At 46.4% G+C, this 27,339-nt stretch overlaps 1 long non-coding RNA gene across 2 annotated transcripts; it reads right to left on the bottom strand.

The window, feature by feature from the left end:
- Window positions 1–1,861: 1,861 nt before the first annotated feature.
- LOC132207860 (uncharacterized) lies at window positions 1,862–26,819 on the bottom strand. 2 transcript variants are annotated; one of them, XR_009443919.1, is made up of 3 exons: window positions 26,689–26,819; window positions 22,506–22,618; window positions 1,862–3,630 (listed from the first exon to the last, which is right to left on the bottom strand). It is a non-coding gene; the product is annotated as an uncharacterized LOC132207860 (long non-coding RNA). The 2 variants fall into 2 exon arrangements; XR_009443920.1 differs by having other exon boundaries at window positions 1,862–3,544.
- Window positions 26,820–27,339: the final 520 nt, after the last annotated feature.

Raw genomic sequence — 27,339 nt, 5'->3', positions numbered from 1 at the left:
CCAATTCTCAACTATTCTCTTGGCCAGAAGTTGTTTGGGATATCCTAAAGCTGTGAAATGCACAATGTTAAGAAAGAAAGCCTTCTCTTTCTTCCCTTTCATGACCTCAAGACATTCCAAAGCACTTTACAGCCAATGAAGTATTTTGGCAGTCATCAGTTGGTAATACAGAACTTGAAAAATATACATTTTGTTTATCCTTTTCATCTTGCACTTATTGGGGCAATTTGCAAGAAGTGAAGGGAAAAGCTGTACACAAAGAGAGTGCTGATTCATTTGGAAGTGGAACCACATCAATATTTAGCAACAGGTACAGCAAATGGTTGAAGTAAAGATGAATAAAGCAATTACAGTGGACTCTGAGGTGTTTCCACAGGGAAAACACCAGGACTCCCTTCTTATTTACTATAATAGTTGATCCTTTTACATTCTATTTGATGTGAATTGTCCTGTTAAGTGCAAGTTGAAAAACTGTAGCAATATATGCCTTTTCTCAGCAGTATTCATATTTTGGAAGTGTAGTCACTATTGCAATGTCAGGAAATGCAGCAGTCAATTTAGGCACAGCAAGCTGCTACAGTTAACAAAGCAATAGCGAGAAAAATTCATTCCCTCCACCAGTGATGGGAAGTAGCAGCTGTGCACATCATCTACAAAATCCCCTGCATAAATTCACCAAGGCTCTTTAGAAACCAACACTTTCCTAAATACTACCATCTAGAAGGATAAGGGCAGAAAATTTATGGGAATACCACCACCTGCAAGTTGCCCTCCAAGCCATGGTTCAAGAAGGCAGCTCACCAACACCTTGTCAAGGGCAGCTATGAGTGGGCAATAAATACTGGCCAGCCAGCAGCAGCTCCATTCTACGAATGAATACAAAAAAAACCCAGGTAATTTATTCAGTGCCAGTTCTTCCTTTCTTTCATGACTATTTAAAGTCTCTATTGATGGTATAACTAAAGCAGCACAAGCCCTTGTTTCCAACTGCTGCATCAAACACATAGAGTTCAAAATGTGCAACCAGAATTAATGACTGAACAGGCAGCCAAGTCAATATTTAGGAATAGGTTAAGCAAGTGGTCAAAGTAAGGATGAATAAAGCATTCACTGGAACAGAGTGGGCACATGGGATTAAGACTCATGTCCATGTAGAGGGTAAAATCTTTATACAAAAACGTTGGTTAGAGTGAGTGGCAACTGTTTGCCTTTATTCACGTCTTTAATGGATTCTAAGGCATGTCTCAGAAACTGATACTGCAATAACAAGTAGATAGTAGCAAGGGGAAGAGGGAGGTTTTCATCAGACTGATGTTCTATGTCATGAGCGAACTTCTGGAAGAGCTTTACATTCTACTTCAATATTCAAAGGGGAGACCAAAACCTCTCCAAAGTAACGCCACTGATTATATCAAATGATTATATCAAATATCACAAGGTATACACATACACACACACACACACACACACACACACACACACACTCCCTCTTCTCTCTCTCTCTTTCTCTCACACACACACACACACACACACACACACACACACACACACACACACACACACACACACACACAGTATCCATATTGTAATTTCCACGTCATTTTCACTGTGATTGTGTTGAAGGTCAAAAGGCATGGAATTGTCACAGCAAACCTCAAACTGCTGAAGTCTGGCAGAAATCCAAGAATCATCCCAACTGAAATAAAATGCACCTTTCAATCTGTAAAGACATGTCACAGCACAGGAGTTGACATAGGTGCAGTTGGAATTTTGAGTTTTATCATTAAGAGAATAAAAATGTCTCATCATTTTAATTTGTCATACCAACTTGCAGAGAAATCACATACTACACATCTGGCATGATAGTAAAATAACAGTGGGGCACATAGATGCTCTACAATAGAGATAACAAGGTGTAGAGCTGGATGTAGCATTCCACCCACACCCATTCCACTATAACCCACCTAACCCACACATACCTGGACACTCTGGGCAACTTAGCATGGCCAAGCCATCTAACCTGCACATCTTTGGACTGTGGGAGGAAACTGGAGCACCCAGAGGAAACCCATGCAGACATATACAGAATGTGCAAACTCCACACAGACAGTCACCTGAGGTTGGAATTGAACCTGGGTCCCTGGAGCTGTGAGGCAGCAGTGCTAACCATTGATCCGCCATGCCATATTAGTAGCGATGGCAAACAGATAGCACCTGACTACCTTTTCTTACAACCTCCTGATTCCCTGGCCAGAAAACCTCTCCCACGACTCCAATTTGTTCATGACTCACGAATAGCATTGGATTAATTGCAGTACCAGCATCAGCCACCCTTCCTTGTGGCACCACCTGCAATGGCGAGACACTAGTCTCTGTTTGGCCAGCATCTCTCAGTGAGTGGGGTTTTAGCCACAGACTGCCCCCGAATGGTAAGTGCTCGGTTGGCACTTCATTCACTGGAACTTTCCTGACAAGGTAACCTGGGGTTTCTGTCAGTTCTCCAAGTGCTAGGTATAATCCCTGTCATCTGATTCACATTCTGATGGAAGTATGCGTAATGCTGCTTGGATGCTAATGGTATATGTTTTGACCTCAGTATTCCAGTTACAATCCTCTCTTAATCCAGTGCAGTGAGGATAGAGATATCACCAACTACTTACAGGTTAGATGCAAGTGGATTTCCGCTGACTCTTGTAAAAGTGTTCAGTGGTTTTCAGAGCTGTTTAAGCCAGCTGAAATCTCTCAGGAATGGGGAAGCATTCCCTGACTGTGAGGATACTGCACAAGTCAACAACAGGGCTACAGTAGTGGCTATCCCCTCAGGCAAGCATGACTGAGAGAATGGACAGAAATCACACAGAGCAGGACAGGTGACTGGAATAAGGTGAATGATGAAGGAGACAACGATTCTCAGTGGGACACCTGAATCTCCAGAGTCTGAATGGAGCCATTTTTCCCGTCGTGAAGCGTGAGCTTTCACCTTGGTACAGACATCCTCACTGGAATTGATCACTTCTGAAACTGAAACTACAACCTCCAAGCAGGGTCACAAGGTCATGGCCAGAGGATGGGAAGATTCCAGGCTGGCCCAAAGATTACTTGCAAAATTTTCCAGCTTGTCATTTTTCCTGTTCCCATAAGGACCTGTAATGGGAATCAAAATTACATGAAAATCAAGTACATTTCAGTTTTCCTTGTCAGAAAGCAGCAGGATACTGAACAGAAGACTTTGTAATAATTCTTCAATATTCTGCCCTGCCATCCTCATTTGAACAACTTGAAGTAATGAGGAGGTGACAAGAGCCTTTGTTTGATGACGTGGTCCATATGGGAGTGTGTATTATACACTCAGAGGGGCTAAATAAAGTACCACAGGAAATGTAATGGTGCAGACCACTGGAGTAGTTCAATGTTGTTTCTGCTGCCTGGAGCACTCTGGGGCAGTCCTGCAGTACAGAGAAGGGCCGGTGTCATCATGATTCTTGATAGTCTCCAACCTTGGCATCATGAGGGTACGCTGTCGCTGCCAGTGATAGGGCACCAGCTGAGAAAAAGGAGGAGTTGGAAGCAGTGAGGAGGTAACCATTGCAGCTTTTTTGTTGCCAGACTTTCTGTGATCCACTCGACCAACTGTAATACAGGTAAATGTAAGCTCAAATTCCACTAACAAGGCTGAACCTTCCCTCTCCTTGGCTGTTGACTACCACTGCACCACTTGTCTACAAACAACAGTAAATGCCATCACAATATCGATATTTCAAAACAATAATGTTGAACAATCTATGCCATAATGCATGCAAATATCAACTGCCCTCATTTATTTCCTTCATACCAGTATTACAGGTGCCTTTTTCTTGCTTAATGCTCCCACAGAGTGCGATCCCTGTGACTGTGGCACTGCAGGTGAAAGCTGATGATTTTTATTGTGTTTATCCTGAGTAACTCTAGCTCCAGAAGGGCCCACCCACGACTGTACCACAACAGCAAGGTGTGGCAGAAATCAGGGCTGGCTGGCTGACCAGCAATGTTAGCAAGGGCACTAACAAGGCAAAGGATTGGCAATAAGGGAAGGGCACTTGCAGACAGGTCGTTCATGACCCATTGCATCACTGCCACTTCTTGCTGTGACTGTCACCCCCACCACCCACCCCACCACCCAGCCCTGGGCAGCAGTGCTGGAAATGCACTGCACTTTGAGCACTGGAATTGCTGGGCATGATGACATGAGTCTGACCTTGCAGCCATTTCATTGGCTTCTGCTTTTTCTGGAGCAGAGATACCAGTCATGACTCAATCTGTAACTGTTTTTATCAGGTTGGCCACAACTCAGTGCTGGAGTGGATGGGTTCCAAACACTGCGCCAGATTGAAGCCAGAGTCTTTCATGCTCCGTGACATTAATGGCAGGCTTTCTAACCTGCCAATGCACCAATCCTTCTTCTGTCGGCCACCCCATCCCCATTGCAGTTCTCATCTGAATCCCCTGTAGCTGAAATGGAGTGTGACTTCATCCTCTGGTGAACTGGCTCCAATTCCTTGAGACCTCACTGCAGGTCACTCATGCTCAGTGTCCGAAATGAGGAATAACTGGTTGAGGGACAGAGTGGTTGAGGAAAGAAATTCCAGTGTTAGTACCTTGGCAGCTCACAGCAATGCCACCTGTGAGCTAACTACAACTGGAAATGTTCAGGAATGAGTCAGTGTAAGACTGTAGATAGCTCTGAAAACTAGGAGACTGGAGGGGATTACAGAGATTAGGGGAGGGATTCAAGACCGTGGAGGGATTTGAAACCGAAACTAGAGTTTATTAATTAATATTAAAATTGAGGATTTGCTGAACTTGGATTTGATGCAGGTCAAGGGGCACAGGATGTGCTATGAACGGTTAACACAAACAGCAGAAGACCCTGATTTTATCGAGAATAGAAAGCGGGAGGTGCGCAGGGTGCATTGGAATAATTAAGTGCAAAGGGACCAATAGCAAGAAAGTCTGTTTCAGCAACAAATCAACTGGGATTGGAACAAAGTAAGATGTTACAACAGCATTCGTTTGATCGTTCTTTGTGAAAGGGGTGGGGAGCGGTTGTGAGGAAAGAAGGGGTGAGGGCAGGACATTTCCATAATTCTTCTTTCTTTGAATTAGAGTTTCTTTATTTAGTTTTACTGTCTTCTGTCCCTGTAGAGTGCACTGGGTTAATGGCAGGAAATGTACAAGGAGAAGTCCCCTCAGTGACAGCCAACTGTGTGAGAGCCATTAAAAGAGGAATTACTAAATAATGGTTACTAAATCTGGAGAACCATGATTTTGTTTACTAATGAGATTTATCAGCTCTGGTTTCTTTCAGTTGACAGCAAGAGGTTTGTTGATGAATCTCTAACATTCACAGCTTTGACTTTCAACCAACTTTCCACAAGGGGTGGGGGGGGGGGGGGGTGGGGTTCGTGAATGGAAGGAGCTGCCAACAGATGTGGTCGAGGCAGATAAAATTGCTGTATTTAAAAGACATTTGGACAGGTACACAATTAGGAAAGGTTTAGACGGATACCAAACACAGGCAAATGGGACCGGTTAAGTTTGGGACACCTAATCAGTACAGATGATTGGGACTGAAGGTCCTGATTCTGTGCTGTATGACTCTATGAATCTATGACTGAAGAGCTAACTAGTTGTGTGCATGAGGGGAATGCATTTGATACAGTCTACTTGGGCATCAGCAAAGCTTTTGACAAGATCCCCCATTTGAAGACTGTTAGAACAGGAAACAGTCCATGGGATCCGAGGACACATGTGCACAGGAAATCATAACTCATGTAATTTGATTGAGTTTTTTAAAGTAGTAATCAAGAGCATTGATTAAGGCAGAAAGATGGACGCATACGGGCTTCAGTAAGGCGTTCAAGAAGGTTCCTCACGGTAGTCCAAGAGGGAAGTTAAATCACACGGAGCACAGGGAGAGCTAGCCAAGGAACATAGAACATTACAGCACAGTACAGGCCCTTTGGCCCTCGATCTTGTGCCGACCTGTCATGCCGATCTCAAGCCCATCTAACATGCACTATTCCATGTACGCCCATATGCTTATCCAATGGCGACTTAAATGTACCTAAAGTTGGCAAATCTACGACTGTTGCAGGCAAAGCGTTCCATTCCCTTACTACTCTCTGAGTAAAGAAACTACCTCTGACATCTGTCCTATATCTTTCACCCCTCAATTTAAAGCTATGCCCCCTCGTGTTCGCCGTCACCATCCGAGGAAAAAGGCTCTCCCTATCCACCCTATCTAACACTCTGATTATTTTATATGTCTCAATTAAGTCACCTCTCAACCTTCTTCTCTCTAATGAAAACAGCCTCAAGTCCCTCAGCCATTCATTCTAAGGCCTTCCCTCTATACCAGGCAACATCCTAGTAAATCTCCTCTGCACCCTTTCCAAAGCTTCCACATCCTTATTATAATGCGGTGACCAGAACTGTACACAATACTCCAAGTGCGGCCGCACCAGAGTTTTGTACAGCTTCACCATAACCTCTTGGTTCCGGAACTCGATCCCTCTATTAATCAAAGCTAAAACACTGTATGCCTTCTGAACAGCCCTGTCACCCTGGGTGGCAACTTTCAAGGATCTGTGTTCATGGACACCAAGATCTCTCTGCTCATCTATACTACTAAGCATCTTACCATTAGCCCTGTACTTTGCCTTCTGGTTACTCCTACCAAAGTGCATCACCTCACACTTGTCTGCATTAAACTCCATTTGCCACCTCTCAGACCAGCTCTGCAGGTGATCTATGTCCCTCTGCAACCAATCCTTTGTCACTATCCACAAGTCCACCGATCTTCGTGTCACCTGCAAATTTACTAACCCATCCTTCTACGCCCTCATCCAGGTCATTTATAAAAATGACAAACAGCAGTGGACCCAACACCCACCCTTGCGGTACACCACCAGTAACCGGTCTCCAGGATGAACGTTTCCCATCAACTACCACCCTCTGTCTTCTTTCAGCAAGCTAATTTCCGATCCAAACTGCTATATCTCCCACAATTCCATTCCTCTGCATTTTGTACAATAGTCTGTTATGGGGAACCTTATCGAACGCCTTGCTGAAATCCATATACTCCACATCAACCGGTTTACTCTCATCCACCTGTTTGGTCACCTTCTCAAAGAACTCAATAAGGTTTGTGAAGCACGACCTTCCCTTCACAAAACCGTGCTGACTATCCCGAATCAATTTATTCTTTTCTAGATGATTGTAAATCCTATCCCATATAACCTTTTCCAACACTTTACCAACAACTGAGGTAAGGCTCACTGGCCGATAATTACCAGGGTTGTCTCTACTCCCCTTCTTGAACAGGGGAACCACAATTGCTATCCTCCAGTCATCTGGCACTATTCCTGTAGACAATGATGAGTTAAAGATCAATGCCAAAGGCTCGGCAATCTCCTCCCTGGATTCTCAGAGAATCCGAGGGTAAATCCCATCCGGCCCAGGGGACATAGCTGTCTTCACCCTCTGTAGGATTTCAAAAACCTCTTCCTTGTGAACCTCAATCCCACTTAGTCCAGTAGCCTGTATGTCTGTATTCTCCTCGACAACATTGTGGTTTTCAAGAGTGAATACTGTTGAAAAATATTCATTTAGCGCTTCCCCTATCTCATCTGACTCCACACACCACTTACCACTACTATCCTTGATTGGGCCTCATCTTACTTTTGTCATTCTTTTATTCCTTAAATACCGATAGAAAGCCTGAGGGTTTACCCTGATCCTATCCGCCAACAACTTCTCATGTCTCCTCCTGGATCTTCTGAGCTCTCTCTTTCGGTCTTTCCTGGCTACCTTGTAACCCTCAATCACCCTAACTGAGCTTTCACATCTGAAAGTAACAGAAGCCTTCTGCCTCCTCTTGACCAGAGATTCCACTTCCTTTGTAAACCACGGCTCCCGCACCCTACAGCTTACTCCTTGCCTGACAGATACATACTTATCTAGGACACACAGGAGCTTTTCCCTGAATAAGCTCCACATTTCTATTGTGCCCATCGACTGCAGTTTCCTTCCCCATCCTATGCTCCCTAAATCTTGCATAATCTCTTCGTAATTGCCTTTCCGCCAGCAAAAACTCTTGCCCAGTGGTGTACACCTATCCCTTTCCATCACTGAAGTAAACATCACAGAATTGTGATCGCTATCACTAAGGTGATCAACGACTTTGAAATCTAACACCTGGCCAGGATCATCACCCAGTACTGATGTGGTCACTGCACCCCAATTCCATCAGTCAATACATCCCATTTCACTCAGTCACTGCATCCCACTTCCCTCAGTCACTGCATCCCATTTCCCTCAGTCACTGCATCCCATTTCCCTCAGTCACTGCATCCCATTTCCCTCAGTCACTGCATCCCATTTCCCTCAGTCACTGCATCCCATGTCTTTCAGTCACTGCATCCCATTTCCCTCAGTCACTGCAACCCATTTCCCTCAGTCAATGTATCCCATTTGCATCAGTCACTGCATCCCATTTCACACACTCACTGCATCCCATTTCACTCAGACACTGCATCTCATTTCCTTCAGTCACTGCATCCCATTTCCCTCAGTCACTGCGTCCCATTTCCATCAGTCACTGCGTCCCATTTCAAGCAGTCACTGCAAGCCATTTCCCGAAGTCACTGCATCCCATTTCCCTCAGTCACTGCATCCCATTTCACACAATCACTGCATCTCATTTCCCTCAGTCACTGCATCCCATTTCACTCAGTCACTGCATCCCAATTCAGTCAGTCACTGCATCCCATTTCAGTCAGTCACTGCATCTCCTTCACCACAGTCACTGCATCCCATTTCACGCAGTCACTGCATCACATTTCACTCAGTCACTGCATCACATTTCACTCAGTCACTGCATCGTATTTTACTCAGTCACTGCATCCCATTTCACTCAATCACTGCATCTCCTTCACCATAGTCACTGCATCGCATTTCCATCAGTCACTGTTTCCCTTATCTCACAGACGCTGCATTCAATTTCCCACACTCACTGCATCCCATTTCCCATCATCACAGCATCTCCTTTCCCTCAGTCTCTGCGTCGCAATTCACTCAGTGATTGCATCCCATTTCCCTCAGTCACTGCATCCCATTTCACTCAGTCACTGGATCACATTTCACTTAGTCACTGCATCACATTTCACTCAGTCACTGCATCCCATTTACTCAATCACTGCATCTCCTTCACCACAGTCACTGCATCACATTTCCATCAGTCACTGTTTCCCGTATCTCACAGACGATGAATTCAATTTCCCACACTCACTGCATCCCATTTCCCTCAGTCACTGCATCCAATTTCCCTCAGTCACTGCATCACATTTCCATCAGACACTGCAGCTCATGTCACTCTGTCACTGCATCCAATTTCCATCAGTCACTGCAACCCATTTCACCCAGTCACTGCATCCCATTGCACTCAGTGATGCATCCCATTTCAAGCAGTCACTGCATCACATTGCACTCAGTCACTGCATCACATTGCACTCAGTCACTGCATCCCATTTCACACAGTCACTGCATCCCAATTCCCTCAGTCACTGCATCCCATGTCCGTGTGTCACTGCATCCCATGTCCCTAAGTCACTGCATCCCATGTCCCTCAGTCACTGCATCCCATGTCCCTCAGTCACTGCATCCCATGTCCCTCAGTCACTGCATCCCATTTCACTCAGTCAGTGCGTCCCTTTTCAGTCAGTCACTGTATCCCATTTCCCTCAGTCAGTGCACTCCATTCCTTATTAACTCAGAAACTCCTTCCCAGTAGCTCTGTCACTGCAGCTCATGTCACTCAGTCACTGCATCTCATTTCACTCAGTCACTGCATCTCATTTCACTCAGTCACTGCATCTCATTTCACTCAGTCACTGCATCCCATTTCACTCAGTCACTGCATCCCATTTCACTCAGTCACTGCATCCCATTTCACTCAGTGACTGCATCCCATTTCACTCAGTGACTGCATCACAGTTCACTCAGTGACTGAATCACAGTTCACTCAGTGACTGAATCACAGTTCACTCAGTGACTGAATCACAGTACACTCAGTGAGTGCATCATATTTCACTCAGTGACGGAATCACATTTCACTCAGTCACCGCATCACATTTCACTCAGTCACTGAATCCCAATTCACTCCATCACTGCATCTCCTTCACCACAGTCACAGCATCCCATTTCCATCAGTCACTGGTTCCCGTGTCTCACAGACGCTGCATTCAAATTCCGACACTCAATGTATCCCATTTCCCATAGACACAGCATCTCCTTTCCCACAGTCTCTGCGTCTCATTTCAATCAGTGATTGAATCCTACTTCCCACGAATACTGCATCCCATTTCGCTCAGTCACTGCATCTCATTTCACTCGGTCACTGCATCCCATTTCCTTCAGTCACTGCATCTCATTTCCGTCAGTTACTGCATCATATTTCCATCAAACAATGCATCTAATTTCACTCAGTGACTGCAGCTCATGTCAATCTGTCACTGCATCCAATTTCCATCAGTCACTGCATCCCATTTCACTCAGTGATGCATCCCATTTCACTCAGTGACTGCATCCCAATTCACTCAGTGACTGAATCACATTTCACTCAGTCACTGCATCGCATTTCACGCAGTCACTGCATCCCATTTCACTCAGTCACTGCATCCCATTTCACTCAGTCACTGCATCCCATTTCACTCAGTCAGTGCATCCCATTTCACTCAGTCAGTGCATCCCATTTCACTCAGTCACTGCATCACATTTCACTCAGTCACTGGATCACATTTCACTTAGTCACTGCATCACATTTCACTCAGTCACTGCATCCCATTTACTCAATCACTGCATCTCCTTCACCACAGTCACTGCATCACATTTCCATCAGTCACTGTTTCCCGTATCTCACAGACGATGAATTCAATTTCCCACACTCACTGCATCCCATTTCCCTCAGTCACTGCATCCAATTTCCCTCAGTCACTGCATCACATTTCCATCAGACACTGCAGCTCATGTCACTCTGTCACTGCATCCAATTTCCATCAGTCACTGCAACCCATTTCACCCAGTCACTGCATCCCAATGCACTCAGTGATGCATCCCATTTCAAGCAGTCACTGCATCCCAATTCCCTCAGTCACTGCATCCCATGTCCGTGTGTCACTGCATCCCATGTCCCTAAGTCACTGCATCCCATGTCCCTAAGTCACTGCATCCCATGTCCCTCAGTCACTGCATCCCATTTCACTCAGTCAGTGCGTCCCTTTTCAGTCAGTCACTGTATCCCATTTCCCTCAGTCAGTGCACTCCGTTCCCTATTAACTCAGAATCTCCTTCCCAGTACCTCTGTCACTGCAGCTCATGTCACTCTGTCACTGCATCCCATGTCCGTGTGTCACTGCATCCCATGTCCCTCAGTCACTGCATCCCATTTCACTCAGTCACTGCATCTCATTTCACTCAGTCACTGCATCTCATTTCACTCAGTCACTGCATCCCATTTCACTCAGCCACTGCATCCGATTTCACTCAGTGACTGCATCACAGTTCACTCAGTGACTGAATCACAGTTCACTCAGTGACTGAATCACAGTACACTCAGTGAGTGCATCATATTTCACTCAGTGACGGAATCACATTTCACTCAGTCACTGCATCACATTTCACTCAGTCACTGCATCCCAATTCACTCCATCACTGCATCTCCTTCACCACAGTCACAGCATCCCATTTCCATCAGTCACTGGTTCCCGTGTCTCACAGACGCTGCATTCAAATTGCGACACTCAATGTATCCCATTTCCCGTAGACACAGCATCTCCTTTCCCACAGTCTCTGCATCTCATTTCAATCAGTGATTGAATCCTACTTCCCACAAATACTGCATCCCATTTCGCTCAGTCACTGCATCACATTTCCGTCATTCACTGCATCCGATTTCACTCAGTCACTGCATCCCATTTCACCCAGTCAATGCATCCCATTGCACTCAGTGATGCATCCCATTTCACTGAGCGACTGCATCCAATTTCACTCAGTGACTAAATCACATTCCCGTCAGTCACTGCATCCGATTTCACTCAGTCACTGCATCCCATTTCAAGCAGTCACTGCACCCCATTTCAAACAGTCACTGCATCCCATTTCTCTCAATCACAGCATCTCCTTCACCACAGTCACTGCATCACATTCCCATCAGTCACTGTTTCCCGTATCTCACAGACGATGCATTCAATTTCCCACACTCACTGCATCCCATTTCCCATAGTCACAGCATCTCCTTTCCCTCAGTCTCTGCATCGCATTTCACTCAGTGATTGCATCCTCCTTCCTACAAATACTGCATCCCATTTCCCTCAGTCACTGCATCCCATTTCCCTCAGTCACTGCATCCCATTTCACTCAGTGACTGAATCACATTTCACTCAGTCAGTGCATCGCATTTCACTCAGTCAGTGCATCGCATTTCACTCAGTCAGTGCATCGCATTTCACTCAGTCACTGCATCGCATTTCACTCAGTCACTGCATCACATTTCACTCAGTCACTGCATCCCATTTCGCTCAGGCACTGTATCCCATTTCCCTCACTCACTGCACCCCAAGTCCGCTCGGGCACTGCATCCCCATGAACTCAGTCACTCCTTCCCTGTACCTCAGTCACTGCATCCTATTTCCCTCAGGTACTGCATCACATTTCCATGAGACACTGCAGCTCATGTCACGCTGTCACTGCATCCAATTTCCATAAGTCACTGCATCTCATTCAACTCATTCACTGCATCCCATTTCACTCAGTCACTGCATCCCATTTCACTCAGCCACTGCATCCTATTTCACTCAGTGACTGCATCACAGTTCACTCAGTGACTGAATCACAGTTCACTCAGTGACTGAATCACAGTTCACTCAGTGACTGAATCACAGTACACTCAGTGAGTGCATCATATTTCACTCAGTGACGGAATCACATTTCACTCAGTGACTGACTCACATTTCACTGAGTCACTGTGTCCCATTTCACGCAGTCACTGCATCCCATGTCCCTCAGTCACTGTATCCCATTTCACTCAGTCACTGCGTCTCATTTCACTCAGTCACTACATCTCATTTCACTCAACCACTGCATCCCATTTCACTCAGCCACTGCATCACAGTTCACTCAGTGACTGAATCACAGTTCACTCAGTGACTGAATCACAGGACACTCAGTGAGTGCATCATATTTCACTCAGTGACGGAATCACATTTCACTCAGTGACTGAATCACATTTCACTGAGACACTGCGTCCCATTTCACGCAGTCACTGCATCCATTTCCATCAGTCACTCCATCCCATTACCCTCAGTCACTGCATCCCATTACCCTCAGTCGCAGCATCCCATTTCCCACAGACACTGCATTTCCTTTCCCTTCGTCACTGCATCTCATTTCCACCAGTCACTGCATCACATTTCACTCCCCACTGCATCCCATTTCACTCAGCCACTGCATCCCATTTCACTCAGCCACTGCATCCCAGTTCACATAGTCACCGCATCCCAGTTCACATAGTCACCGCATCCCAGTTCACAAAGTCACCGCATCCCAGTTCCGTCAGTCACTGCATCCCAGTTCCATCAGTCACTGTATCCGATTTCTATCAGTCACTGCGCGCATTTCACTCAGTCACTGAATCTCATTTCACTCATTCACTGCATCCCATTTCACGCAGTCACTGCATCGCATTTCACTCAGTCACTGCGTCCCATTTCCATCAGTCACTGCATCCCATTTCCCACTGTCACTGTGTCCCATTTCCCAGTCACTGCATCCCATTTCCCTCAGTCACTGCATCCCATTTCCCTCAGTCACTGCATCTCATTTCACTCAGTCACTGCATCCCATTACCCTCAGTCACTACATCCCATTAACTTCAGTCGCAGGATCCCATTTCAAACAGACACTGCATGCCATTTCCGTCAGTCACTGCATGCCATTTCCGTCAGTCACTGCATCCTATTGCCCTCAGTCACTGCATCCCATTGTCCTCAGTCACTGCATCCCATTACCCTCAGTCACTGCATCCCATTAACTTCAGTCGCAGGATCCCATTTCAAACAGCCACTGCATCCCATTTCCGTCAGTCACTGCATCCCATTTCCCTCAGTCACTGCATCCCATTTCGCTCTGTCACTGCATCCCACTTCCCTCAGTCACTGCATCCCATTTCACTCAGTCACTGCATCCCATTTCACTCAGCCACTGCATCCCATTTCACTCAGCCACTGCATCCCAGTTCACATAGCCACCGCATCCCACTTCACACAGTCACCAGATCCCAGTTCACACAGTCACCGCATCCCATTTCCGTCAGTCACTGCATCCCAGTTCCATCAATCACTGTATCCGATTTCTATCAGTCACTACGCGCATTTCACTCAGTCACTGCATCTCATTTCACTCATTCACTGCATCCCATTTCACGCAGTCAGTGCATCGCATTTCACTCAGGCACTGTATCCCATTTCCCTAAGTCACTGCACCCCAAGTCGGCTCGGGCACTGCATCCCTATTAACTCAGTCACTCCTTCCCAGTAGCTCCGTCACTGCATCCTATTTCACTCAGTCACTGCTTCCATTTCCATCAGTCACTGCATCCCATGACCCTCAGTCCCAGCATCCCATTTCCCACAGACACTGCATTTCATTTCCCTAAGACACTGCATCTCATTTCCAGCAGTCACTTCATCCCATTTCATTCCCCACTGCATCTCATTTCACGCAGTCACTGCCTCGCATTTCACTCAGTCACTGCATCCCATTTCACTCAGTCACTGCATCCCAATTCACTCAGTCACTGCATCCCATTCCAATCAGTCACTGCATCCCATTCCACTCAGTCACTGCATCCCATTCCACTCAGTCACTGCATCCCATTCCACTCAGTCACTGCATACCATTTCACTCAGTCAGTGCATCACATTTCCCTCAGTCACTGCATCTCCTTTCCACAGTCACGGCAATTCAATTTCACTCAGTCACTGCGTCCCATTTCACTCAGTCACTGCGTCCCATTTCACTCAGTCACTGCGTCCCATTTCACTCAGTCACTGCGTCCCATTTCCCACTGTCACTGCGTCCCATTTCCCACTGTCACTGCATCCCATTTCCCAGTCACTGCACCCCATTGCCCTCAGTCACTGCGTCCCATTTCCCTCAGTCACTGCGTCCCATTTCCTCAGTCACTGCATCTCCTTTCCACAGTCACAGCAATTACATTTCACTCAGTCACTGCGTCCCATTTCACTCAGTCACTGCGTCCCATTTCCATCAGTCACTGCATCCCATTTCCCACTGTCACTGCATCCCATTTCCCTCAGTCACTGCATCCCATTGCCCTCAGTCACTGCATCCCATTGCCCTCAGTCACTGCATCCCATTGCCCTCAGTCACTGCATCCCATTTCACTCAGTCAGTGCATCCCATTTCACTCAGTCACTGCATCCATTTCCATCAGTCACTGCATCCCATTTCCCACAGTGACTGCATCCCATTTCCCACAGTCACTGCATCCCATTTCCCTCAGTCACTGCATCCCATTGCGCTCAGTCACTGCAACCCATTTCCCACAGTGACTGCATCCCATTTCCCACAGTGACTGCATCCATTTCCGTCAGTCACTGCATCCCATTACCCTCAGTCGTAGCATCCCATTTCCCACAGACACTGCATTTCCTTTCCCTAAGTCGCTGCATCTCATTTCCACCAGTCACTGCATCCCATTTCACTCAGCCACTGTATCCCATTTCACTCAGCCACTGCATCCCATTTCACTCAGCCACTGCATCCCAGTTCACATAGTCACCGCATCCCAGTTCACACAGTCAGCACATCCCATTTCACTCAGTCACTGCATCCCATTTCACTCAGTCACTGCATCCCATTTCGCTAGAACACTGCATCCCATTTCCGTCAGTCACTCCATCCCATTTCCCTCAGTCGCAGCATCCTATATCCCACAGACACTGCATTTCCTTTCCTTCAGACACTGCATCCCATTTCCCTCAGTCACTGCATCCCATTTCCGTCAGTCACTGCATCCCATTTCCCTCAGTCACTGCATACCATTTCCATCAGTCACTGCATCCCATTTCCCACTGTCACTGCATCCCATTTCCCAGTCACTGCATCCCATTTCCCTCAGTCACAGCATCCCATTTCCTCAGTCACTGCATCTCCTTTCCACAGTCACGGCAATTACATTTCACTCAGTCACTGCGTCCCATTTCACTCAGTCACTGCATCCATTTCCGTCAGTCACCGCATCCCAGTTCACACAGTCAGCACCTCCCAGTTCACAAAGTCACCGCATCCCAGTTCCGTCAGTCACTGCATCCCAGTTCCATCAGTCACTGCATCCGATTTCTATCAGTCACTGCGCGCATTTCACTCAGTCACTGCATCTCATTTCACTCATTCACTGCATCCCATTTCACGCAGTCACTGCATCCCATTTCACTCAGTCAGCGCGTCACATTTCACTCAGGCACTGTATCCCATTTCCCTAAGTCACTGCACCCCAAGCCCGCTCAGGCACTGCATCCCTATTAACTCAGTCACTCTTTCCCAGTACCTCCGTCACTGCATCCCATTTCTCTCAGTCACTGCTTCCATTTCCATCAGTCACTGCAACCCATTACCCTCAGTCACTGCATCCCATTACCCTCAGTCCCAGCATCCCATTTCCCACAGACACTGCGTTTCATTACCCTAAGTCACTGCATCTCATTTCCACCAGTCACTGCATCCCATTTCATTCCCCACTGCATCTCATTTCACGCAGTCACTGCATCGCATTTCACTCAGTCACTGCATCCCATTCCACTCAGTCACTGCATCCCATTTCACTCAGACACTGCATCCCATTTCCATCAGTCGCTGCATCCCATTTCCCACTGTCACTGCATCCCATTTCCCACTTTCACTGCATCCCATTTCCCACTGTCACTGCATCCCATTTCCCAGTCACTGCATCCCATTTCCCTCAGTCACTGCATCCCATTTCGCTCTGTCACTGCATCCCACTTCCCTCAGTCACTGCATCCCATTTCACTCAGTCACTGCATCCCATTTCACTCAGCCACTGCATCCCATTTCACTCAGCCACTGCATCCCATTTCACTCAGCCACTGCATCCCAGTTCACATAGCCACCGCATCCCACTTCACACAGTCACCAGATCCCAGTTCACACAGTCACCGCATCCCATTTCCGTCAGTCACTGCATCCCAGTTCCATCAATCACTGTATCCGATTTCTATCAGTCACTACGCGCATTTCACTCAGTCACTGCATCCCATTTCGATCAGTCACTGCATCCCATTTCCAACAGTGACTGCATCCCATTGCCAACAGTCACTGCAATCCATTTCCAACAGTCACTGCATCCCATTTCCAAGAGTCAGTGCATCCCATTTCACTCAGCCACTGCATCCCATTTCCCTCAGTCACTGCATCCCACTTCACTCAATCACTGCAGGCCATTTCACTCATTGACTGCATCCTATTTCACTCTGACACTGCGTCCCGTTTCCCTCAGTCACTGCATCCCATTACCGTCCGTCACTCCATCCAATTACTGTCAGTCACCGCATCCCATTTCGATCAGTCACTGCATCCCATTACACTCAGTCACTGCATCCATTTGACACAGTCACTGCATCCCATTTCCCACAGACACTGCATCCCATTTCCACCAATTACTGCATCCCATTTCACTCAGCCACTGCATCCCATTTCACTCAGCCACTGCACCCCATTTCACTCGGCCACCGCATCCTAGATCACACAGTCACTGCATTACAGTTCAAACAGACACTGCAGCCCATTTCACACAGTCACTGCATCCCATTTCACTCAGTCACTGCATCCTATTTCCCTCAGTCACAGCATCCATTTCCCTCAGTCACTGCAGCCCATTTCACTCAGTCACTGCAAGCCATTTCCACAGTCACTGCATCTCCGTTCCCTCAGTCACAGCATCCCATTTCCATGAGTCACTGCATCGCATTCCCCTCAGTCACTGCATCGCATTCCCCTCAGTCACTGCATCGCATTCCCCTCAGTCACTGCATCCCATTTCCATCAGTCATGCATCCCATTTCACTCAGTCACTGCATCCCAGGTCACTCAGTCACTGCGTCCCATTTCAGACAGTCACTGCATCTCCTTTCCTTAGTCACTGCATCCCATTTCACGGCTTTGTGAGGGGTAGGTCATGCCTTACAAACCTTATCGAGTTTTTTGAGGATGTGACTAGAAAGGTTGATGAGGGTCGAGCTGTGGATGTGGTGTATATGGACTTCAGTAAGGCATTTGATAAGGTTCCCCATGGAAGGCTCATTCAGAAGGTCAGGAGGAATGGGATACAGGGGAACTTAGATGCTTGGATACAGAATTGGCTGGCCAATAGAAGACAGCGAGTGGTAGTAGAAGGAAAATATTCTGCCTGGAAGTCAGTGGTGAGTGGGGTTCCACAGGGCTCTGTCCTTGGGCCTCTACTGTTTGTAATTTTTATTAATGACTTGGACGAGGGGATTGAAGGATGGGTCAGCAAGTTTGCAGACGACACAAAGGTCAGAGGTGTCGTTGACAGCATAGAGGGCTGTTGTAGGCTGCAGCGGGACATTGACAGGATGCAGAGATGGGCTGAGAGGTGGCAGATGGAGTTCAACCTGGATAAATGCGAGGTGATGCATTTTGGAAGGTCGAATTTGAAAGCTGAGTACAGGATTAAGGATAGGATTCTTGGCAGCGTGGAGGAACAGAGGGATCTTGGTGTGCAGATACATAGATCCCTTAAAATGGCCACCCAAGTGGACAGGGTTGTTAAGAAAGCATATGGTGTTTTGGCTTTCATTAACAGGGGGATTGAGTTTAAGAGTCGTGAGATCTTGTTGCAGCTCTATAAAACTTTGGTTAGACCGCACTTGGAATACTGCGTCCAGTTCTGGGCGCCCTATTATAGGAAAGATGTGGATGCTTTGGAGAGGGTTCAGAGGAGGTTTACCAGGATGCTGCCTGGACTGGAGGGCTTATCTTATGAAGAGAGGTTGACTGAGCTCGGTCTCTTTTCATTGGAGAAAAGGAGGAGGAGAGGGGACCTAATTGAGGTATACAAGATAATGAGAGGCATAGATAGAGTTGATAGCCAGAGACTATTTCCCAGGGCAGAAATGGCTAGCACGAGGGGTCATAGTTTTAAGCTGGTTGGTGGAAAGTATAGAGGGGATGTCAGAGGCAGGTTCTTTACGCAGAGAGTTGTGGGAGCATGGAATGCGTTGCCAGCAGCAGTTGTGGAAGCAAGGTCATTGGGGTCATTTAAGAGACTGCTGGACATGCATATGGTCACAGAAATTTGAGGGTGCATACATGAGGATCAATGGTCGGCACAACATTGTGGGCTGAAGGGCCTGTTCTGTGCTGTACTGTTCTATGTTCTATGTTCTATGTTCTAAGTCACTGCTGCCCATTTCACTCAGTCACTGCGGCCCATTTAACAGTCACTGCATCCCATTTCCACAGTCACTGCATCCCATTCCCCTCAGACACAGCAGGCTATTTCCCACAGTCACCGCATCTCCTTTACTCCGTTACTGCATCCCATTTCACTCCGTTACTGCATCCCATTTCACTCAAACACTGCATCCCATTGCACTCAGACACTGCATCCCATTTCCCTCAGTCACTGGATCCCATTTCCATCAGACACTGCATCCCATTACCCTCAGTCACAGCACCCCTTTTCCCACAGTCAGTGTATCTCCTTTCCTCTGTCACTGCATCCCATTTCACTCAGTCACTGCAACCCATTTCGCACAGTCACTGCAACCCATTTCGCACAGTCACTGCAGCCCACTTCACTGCATCCCATTTAAGAGTCACTGCATCCCAAAACCGTCAGTCACAGCATCCCATTTCCCTCAGTCACAGCATGCCATTTCCCACAGTCACTGCATCTCCTTTCCCTCAGTCACAACATCCCATTAACCTCAGTCACAGCATCCCATTTCACTCAGTCACTGCATTCCATCTCCCACAGTCACTGCATCCCATTCGCCACAGTCACCGCATCCCATTTCCCAAACACACGGAATCACCTTTCCCTCAGTCACTGCCTCCCATTACCCTCAGTCACAGCATCCCATTTCACTCAGTCACAGCATCCCATCTCCATCAGTCACTGCATCCCAGTTCACACATTCACTGCAGCCCATTTCACTCAGTCACTGCATCCCATTTCACTCAGACACTGCAACCCATTTCCCACAGTAACTGGATCCCATTTCCCTCAGTCACTGCATCCCATTAGACATAGTCACAGCATCCCAGTTTACTCAGTCACTGCAACCCAGTTCAATCAGTCTCGGCATCCCATTCCCCTCAGTCACTGCATTCCATTACCCTCAGACACAGCATGCCATTTCCCACAGTCACTGCATCTCCTTTCCATCAGTCAACGCATCCCATTTCCATCAGGCACTGTATCCCATTTCCATCAGGCACTGTATCCCATTTCCCTCAGTCACTACAACCCATTTCCCGCAGTCACTACAACCCATTTCCCGCAGTCACTACAACCCATTTCCCGCAGTCACTACAACCCATTTCCCGCAGTCACTGCATCCTATTTCACTCAGTCACTGCATCTAATTACCCTCAGTCACTCCATCCCATTACCCTCAGTCACTGCATCCCAGTTCACACAGTCACTGCATCCAATTTCACGAAGTCACTGCATCCCGTTTCACTGAGTCACTGAATCGCATTTGTTGTTCTCACTTGAATGCAATGGTCATGAATCTCCTCCAATGGCTGGTCATGTATTTCCAATGCAAAATTTTACCAAGTTTTGATTTTCAATTTTGATTACATGTGTTTCCTCTATTCAAGAAGATGCTGCAATAAACTCAAATTTGACGAATCAGAATTCAACCACCATTACCTACAGAGTTAATTTCATCAAACAGATCCAATTAGAATTGTCACATTCCCAAATACTGATTCAAGTTTTTCTAATTATGGGCCACGTGGTTAAGAAAAAAGACACTTAGAATCAGAGAGATGTACAGTCGGGAAACAGATCCTTTGGCCCAATTTGTCTATGTTGACCAGATATCCGAAATTAATTTAGTCCCATTTGCCAGCATTTGGCCCATATTCCTCTCAACCCATCCTATTCATATACCCATCCACATGCCTTTTAAACGTACAAGCCTCCACCACTTCCTCTGGCAGCTCACTCCATACATGCACCACTATGAAAAAAATCCGGTCCATTTTAAATCTTCCCTCTCTCATTTTTAACCTATTCCCTCCAGTTTTGGATTCCAGCAACCCGGGGAAAAGATCTTGGCTGTTCGCTCTATCCACATCCCTCGTAATTGTATAAACTTCTATATGGTCAGCCCTGAACTCCAAAGTTCCAAGAAATAGCTGCCTGTTCAAGCCCACGGTATACCTCCAACCTCCGATGCTGGTAACATCCTTGTAGATCTTCTCTGAACCCTTTCAAGTTTACAACATACAACAATACAGCGCAGAACAGGCCCTTCGGCCCTCAAGGTTGCGCCGACATCCTTCCTCTCGCAAGGAGACCAAAATCGTTTGCAGTATTCCAAAAGCAGCCGAACCAACGTCCTATATGGCTGCTAAGTGATCTCCCAACTACTATACTCAATGCACTGACCGATAAAGGCGAGCACACCAAATGTCTCCTTCGTATCCTTTCTACCGGTGGCTGTACTTTGATGGAGCTATGAAACTGCACTCCAGTGTCTCTTTATTAAGCAACACTCCCCACAACCTTCAGTGTAAATGTGCTGCCCTGATTTGCCTTTCCAAAATGTAGCACCTCACATTTGACTAACCTCAACACCATCTGCCATTCCTCAGTATATTGGCCCTTGTCAATGTCCCATTGTATTCTGAGGTGACCTTCTTGGCTGGCGACTACACCTTCAATCATTGGGAAACTTACTAACCACACCTTGTATTTTCATGTCCAAATCATTGCATCACTTCAACTCCCCCTCCCACTCCCTGAATGACATGTCCATCCTGGGCCTCTTCCAGTGTCACAACCAAACCACCCAGAAACTGGAGGAGCAGCACCTCATATTCCGCCTCGGGAGCTTCCAACTCAATAGCCTCAATGTGGACTTGGCCACCCTCAAAATCTCCCCACCCGCCAGCCTCATCCCAAGACTAGTTCCTCCCCTCATCCCCGCCTCCATGACCTGTCCGCCTTCTCTCCCACCTATCCACTCCTCCCACCTCACTGACCAACTCCCACCACTGCTTGGAATTATTCTTCTTTTCACACTTCATCAGCTCGATGTTATTTCTAAAATCTATTTTCCAATTGTTGGAAAAAGTGAGATAAAGAGAAGTAAAAGAAGTTACATTCTTACCACTCGGGAAATCTCTGAATATTCTTCTGTTGAAAGGCCGCCAAGGAACGATGCAATTCTTTTGTCACGAACGCTGTGAGGGAGACATCTTTTTCGGTTCCACTAACTCCACCCTAAGGAAGACAAACCCACGTAACATATCCAGTGACTTAAAGCATACTCTATTGTTGCCCAATGTGGAGAGCTGGATGAACACAGCAGGCCAAGCAGCATGAGAGGAGCAAGAAAGCTGATGTTTCGGGACGAGACCCTACTTCAGAAAATTGGCGCTGGAGAATCTGAGATAACAAGGTGTAGAGCCGGATGATACTGCTTGGCCTGCTGTGTTCATCCAGCTTTACACCTTCTTATCTCAGATTCTCCAGCATCTGCAGTTCCTACTACCTCTATTGTTGCCCTTTCACTTTACTGAACTAATATGAGCCAGTAGTTTGGTTTCGGCTCGTGTAATCTTACGGTTATTGGCCTGTACAAAATCCTGAATTAATTTTGATCGACTGACGGGAGGAGAGATGAATTTTAGAGAAATTTTTGTTTTCTACCAATTTGCAGAGGGCATCGTGGGCGATTGAAGGACAGTGTTATTATCCTCCAGGTCTGTGGACTGCATCATTACCAACTTGCCCATTTGCATATACATAAAATATTCATTATGTACCAATGAAACATAATAAACCAATACTGCGTACGAAAAACAACGCTCACATATCAATGGAAATTTAAATATTTATCATAGAGTTTGAAGGGTTGAATTCAATGATACAAAGCAAAAACCAGTGAAGATGAGTGCAGTTGGTCAGCACTTTTGCCACTAAGTGGAGGTTGGCAGTTTGAGGCCACCCAGGAACAAGCAAGCTCTGTCTAACTCCAAGGGCAGCACGGTGGCTCAGTGGTTAGCACTGCTGACTCACAGCGCCAGGGACCCAGGTTCGATCCCACCGTTGGACGATTTTCTGTGCGGAGTTTGTATATTCTGCCCATGCCTGCATGGGTTCCTGCTGGGTGCTCTGGTTTCCTCCCACAGTCCAAAGATGTGCAGTCTCGGTGTATGGGCCATGCCAAACTTGCCTATTGTGTTTAGGGATGTGTAGGTTAGGTGTGTTCGTCATGGGAAATGTCGGGTTACTGAGGAAAGGGTCAGGGGATGAGTCAGGGTGAGACGCTCTTTGGAGGGTGGCCGTGGACTTCTTGGGTCAAAAGGGGCTTGTTTGCACACCGTAGGGATTCTATGATATGGAAGTATCTTTTGAAGTGGACATTCGTGGGTATGCTATAATAGAGACCTTGAAATACTGCACAACAAATATTTGGAACTAGACTGTCAATTCAGACATAGCATCAAAAAAAAGTCATGGAAGTTGTCACCGATATAAAGCAGGATTGATGAAAATCCAGCAGGAAATGGTGTCAAAAGGCACTGTATCTTTTATTCATCTCCAGTTATTTTGTCCAAGGCACTGGATGCTGGCAGGATTGAAACATTTAAGAAATGCTTCACAAATCACATATAAGGACCTGCACATCTTTGAACAATGGGAGGAAACTGCAGCACCTGGCGGAAGCCCGTCGCAGACGCGAGGAGGACGTGTCAATTCCACACAGATAGTTACCCAAGACTGGAATCTCAATTGGCTCCCCAGTGCATGAGCAGCTCTAACCACTGAGCACCTACCTTGCCCAGAAGGGGTTTTATAAGCGCATACATTATTTCCATCAAGACAGATCCAATCATCTATGTCCAATCAAAATAACATATTGTAGATATCATGACAACAATCATAAATGATTTTGAACAAGTAAATCAAAAACCTTGAAATAGTTTCCAAGCCTAAATACTAGACATGGTGCAGTTAAGATGAATAGCGCAACAACAAAAAGGCCATATTTTATGTGACGATCGGTAACACTTGAAAACTTGCAACAATTTGTCGCCAGTAGTGCTCTGAAGTGGCTTGATGGTGCACTCCTTCATACACTGTAATGAAACTCCAAAGATCACAAATTCTCCTTCAATACCGTGTTGTAACAGTGACTGCATCAACCTGTGTTTATGCGCCTGACTGGAAACCCAGACAACATGCATAAACAAAAAAATAATCTGAGGTGATAGGAGAAAAAAATTTATGTATGCAACGTCTTTGAAAAGCAACTATTTGTAGCGGCTGCAAGCCCATAAGGAATCTCGTTTCGCAGATTATATTCATTTGCACTGCAGGTCATCCCAGTCAGAATCAGTTTTCGTTTCATGATAGATAGCAAAAATGTCCACTACAATGAACTTTGGGTGATCAGAAGATTTTAAGTAAGGACTATGTCTTGTGTGAGCTGACGGCATTACGGGATGGAGAAGGTACATGCACTGCTGGCATCTTGACACCATTGAATGAGCAAGCGTGGACGCAAAGGTTGTAACAGGTAACAATTGAACAGGCAATATCTTTTGAGCTCCTTCCGAGCAGGCCTGTAATACTCTAAAGCTGTGCCAGACCCTCACTTCCTCCACCTTACGTACGCTGCCTTTTCTTTTTGACAAGAAGCACCTCTGTACCCGTCATCCAAGGCTCCTTAATCTTACCCCTTCTTACCTGTCTCAGAGGAACAAATTTATACATCACTCGCAACAACTGCTCCTTGAACAGCCTCCACATGTCTGCTGCGCACTTTCTGTGGAACAATTGCTCCCAATCTGTACTTCCCAACTCCTGTCTGATAGCATCATAGTTTCCTTGACCCCAGTGAAATATCTTCCCCTGGTAACTGCTCCTTTCCCTTTCCATGGCTATGGTAAATGGGAGGCTCCTGCGGTCACTGTCGCCAAAGTGTTCTCCCACCACAAGATCTGACACCTGTCCTGGCTCATCGCCGAGCACCAAATCCAAAATGGCCTCCCGCCTCGTCGGCCTGTCCACATACTGAGTCAGGAAACCCTCCTGAACACACCTGACAAAAACGGCTCCATCCAAACCATCTGCACTGAGGAGGTTTCAATCTATATTGGGAAAGTTGAAATCACCCATAACAACAACCCTGATACGTTTGCACTTTTCAACAATCTGCCGGCCAATGAGTTCTTCAATCTCCCAACTGCTACTTGGGGTCCGTAGAAAACCCCCAGTGAAGTGACTGCTGCCTTGCTGTTCTGAACTTCCACCCACACTGACTCAGTCGACAAACCTTCCTTGGCAACCTCAGCCCATACAACCGCAGTAGACGAGTCCTCAAAGGTTCTTTCAGCCGCCGTTATACTGTCCTTGACAACAAAGCCACACCTCCCCCTCTTTTACCACCTTCCCAGACCTTAATGAAAGATCTAAACCCGAGAACCTGCAACATCCATTCCTGACCCTCCTCTATCCATGCCTCCGAAATGGCCACAACATCGAAGTCCCAGGTACCTATCCAAGCTGCAACCTCACCTACATTATTCCGGTTACTCCCGGCATTAAAGTCGTCACACTTCAATCCAGCTTGCTGTCTGCCAGCACACTTCTGTGACAGTGAGGTCCTGACCATGTCCTCCCTATGCTCATCCTCCTGGGTACTAGGACTACACCTCAGTTTCCCATCCCCCTTCTGAGCTCGTTTAAATCCAACCGAATGGCACTAGCCAATTTCCCACCCAGGATATTCGTGACATCACAGACCCTGGCACCTGGTAGGCAACACACCAATCGTGAGTCTCTTTCGTTCCCGGCAAATCTTCTATCAGTCCCTCGAACTATTGAGTCCCCAATGACTATCACTCTCTTCCTATCCCCGCTTCCCTTCTGTGCAAGAGGGACAGACTCTGTGCCAGAGACCTGCACCCTACTGCATACCCCTGCTAAGTCATCCCCCGGAACAGTATCCAAAATGGTATAGTTGTTTTTCAGGGGAGCTACTGCAGGGGAGTTCAGGGGAACGACCACAGGGGAAGGTTAGTCAAGCTACACCGGTAAACGTGCATTTTTGGCTGAAGAAACATGTGTTTCAATGTGAACTAATGGAAGAAGCCATGGAGTCAAAGCTAAACATTTCGACAATAAGACAACCATTCTTAAAAGCAGCATACAGCGTGAAAAAGAAATGAGCTGCTTAAATATCCACTTAAAATTTATGTGGAATATCAGATGGAATTTTCTTATTGACTCCATTGTGCAATCATGTCGAGCTAAAAATGTTAACTGCATTAATTAATACTAACCAGAAACGGACTTTGTGGTAAATGGTTTGACGATTTTCTGTATCTGGAACATCCCTTTTCCTTCTCGAACGAAGATCGTACCAACCTATGGTATCAAACGGTGAGTCAAACGGACACGACTCGTAATCTTTAAATTCCTCATCAAAACAGTCTAATCGTATGGTTCTGTGCAATAAAAGAGAAAGAATAAACATGTTTCCCACAATTTTGCTGATGTTTACGAACAGAATGCTCAAATTCAAAAAGTTTGGGCTGGCATGTCTGCTTCCTCCAGCCTGTTTAAACTGTTCCATTCAATGTGAAATTTGTGATAAGTTTTAGCACACAGGTCTATTTGATCTGTGCCACCACCTTCTATTAGTCATACATGCTTTCCCCCTCTTCCTGTAATACATTCCTTGAAGTGTTCAATGAGATTTTGATTTTAAATCTTATCGTCATATTCTTTTGATTCTCAAGCATCAATGAATCTGATGTTGCCGCCATTCCATGCAGTGCACAGCACGTCAAACAGGAGTCTTACTCTTGCCATGAGCACTGAGGTAGAATGGGGTCACAACTGTCTCATAGTTCAGAATGAAATTCTACATATAGGGCTATGAAGAGTCATGCAGTTAATTTTATTTGACATGCTATTTATTTTCTTCACAA

Source organism: Stegostoma tigrinum, unplaced genomic scaffold (assembly GCF_030684315.1).
Source record: "Stegostoma tigrinum isolate sSteTig4 unplaced genomic scaffold, sSteTig4.hap1 scaffold_180, whole genome shotgun sequence".
In the NCBI taxonomy this organism is placed as follows: Eukaryota; Metazoa; Chordata; class Chondrichthyes; order Orectolobiformes; family Stegostomatidae; genus Stegostoma; species Stegostoma tigrinum.
The sequence above is the reverse complement of the archived record's forward strand: the minus strand, read 5'-3'. Positions and strand labels throughout refer to the sequence as shown.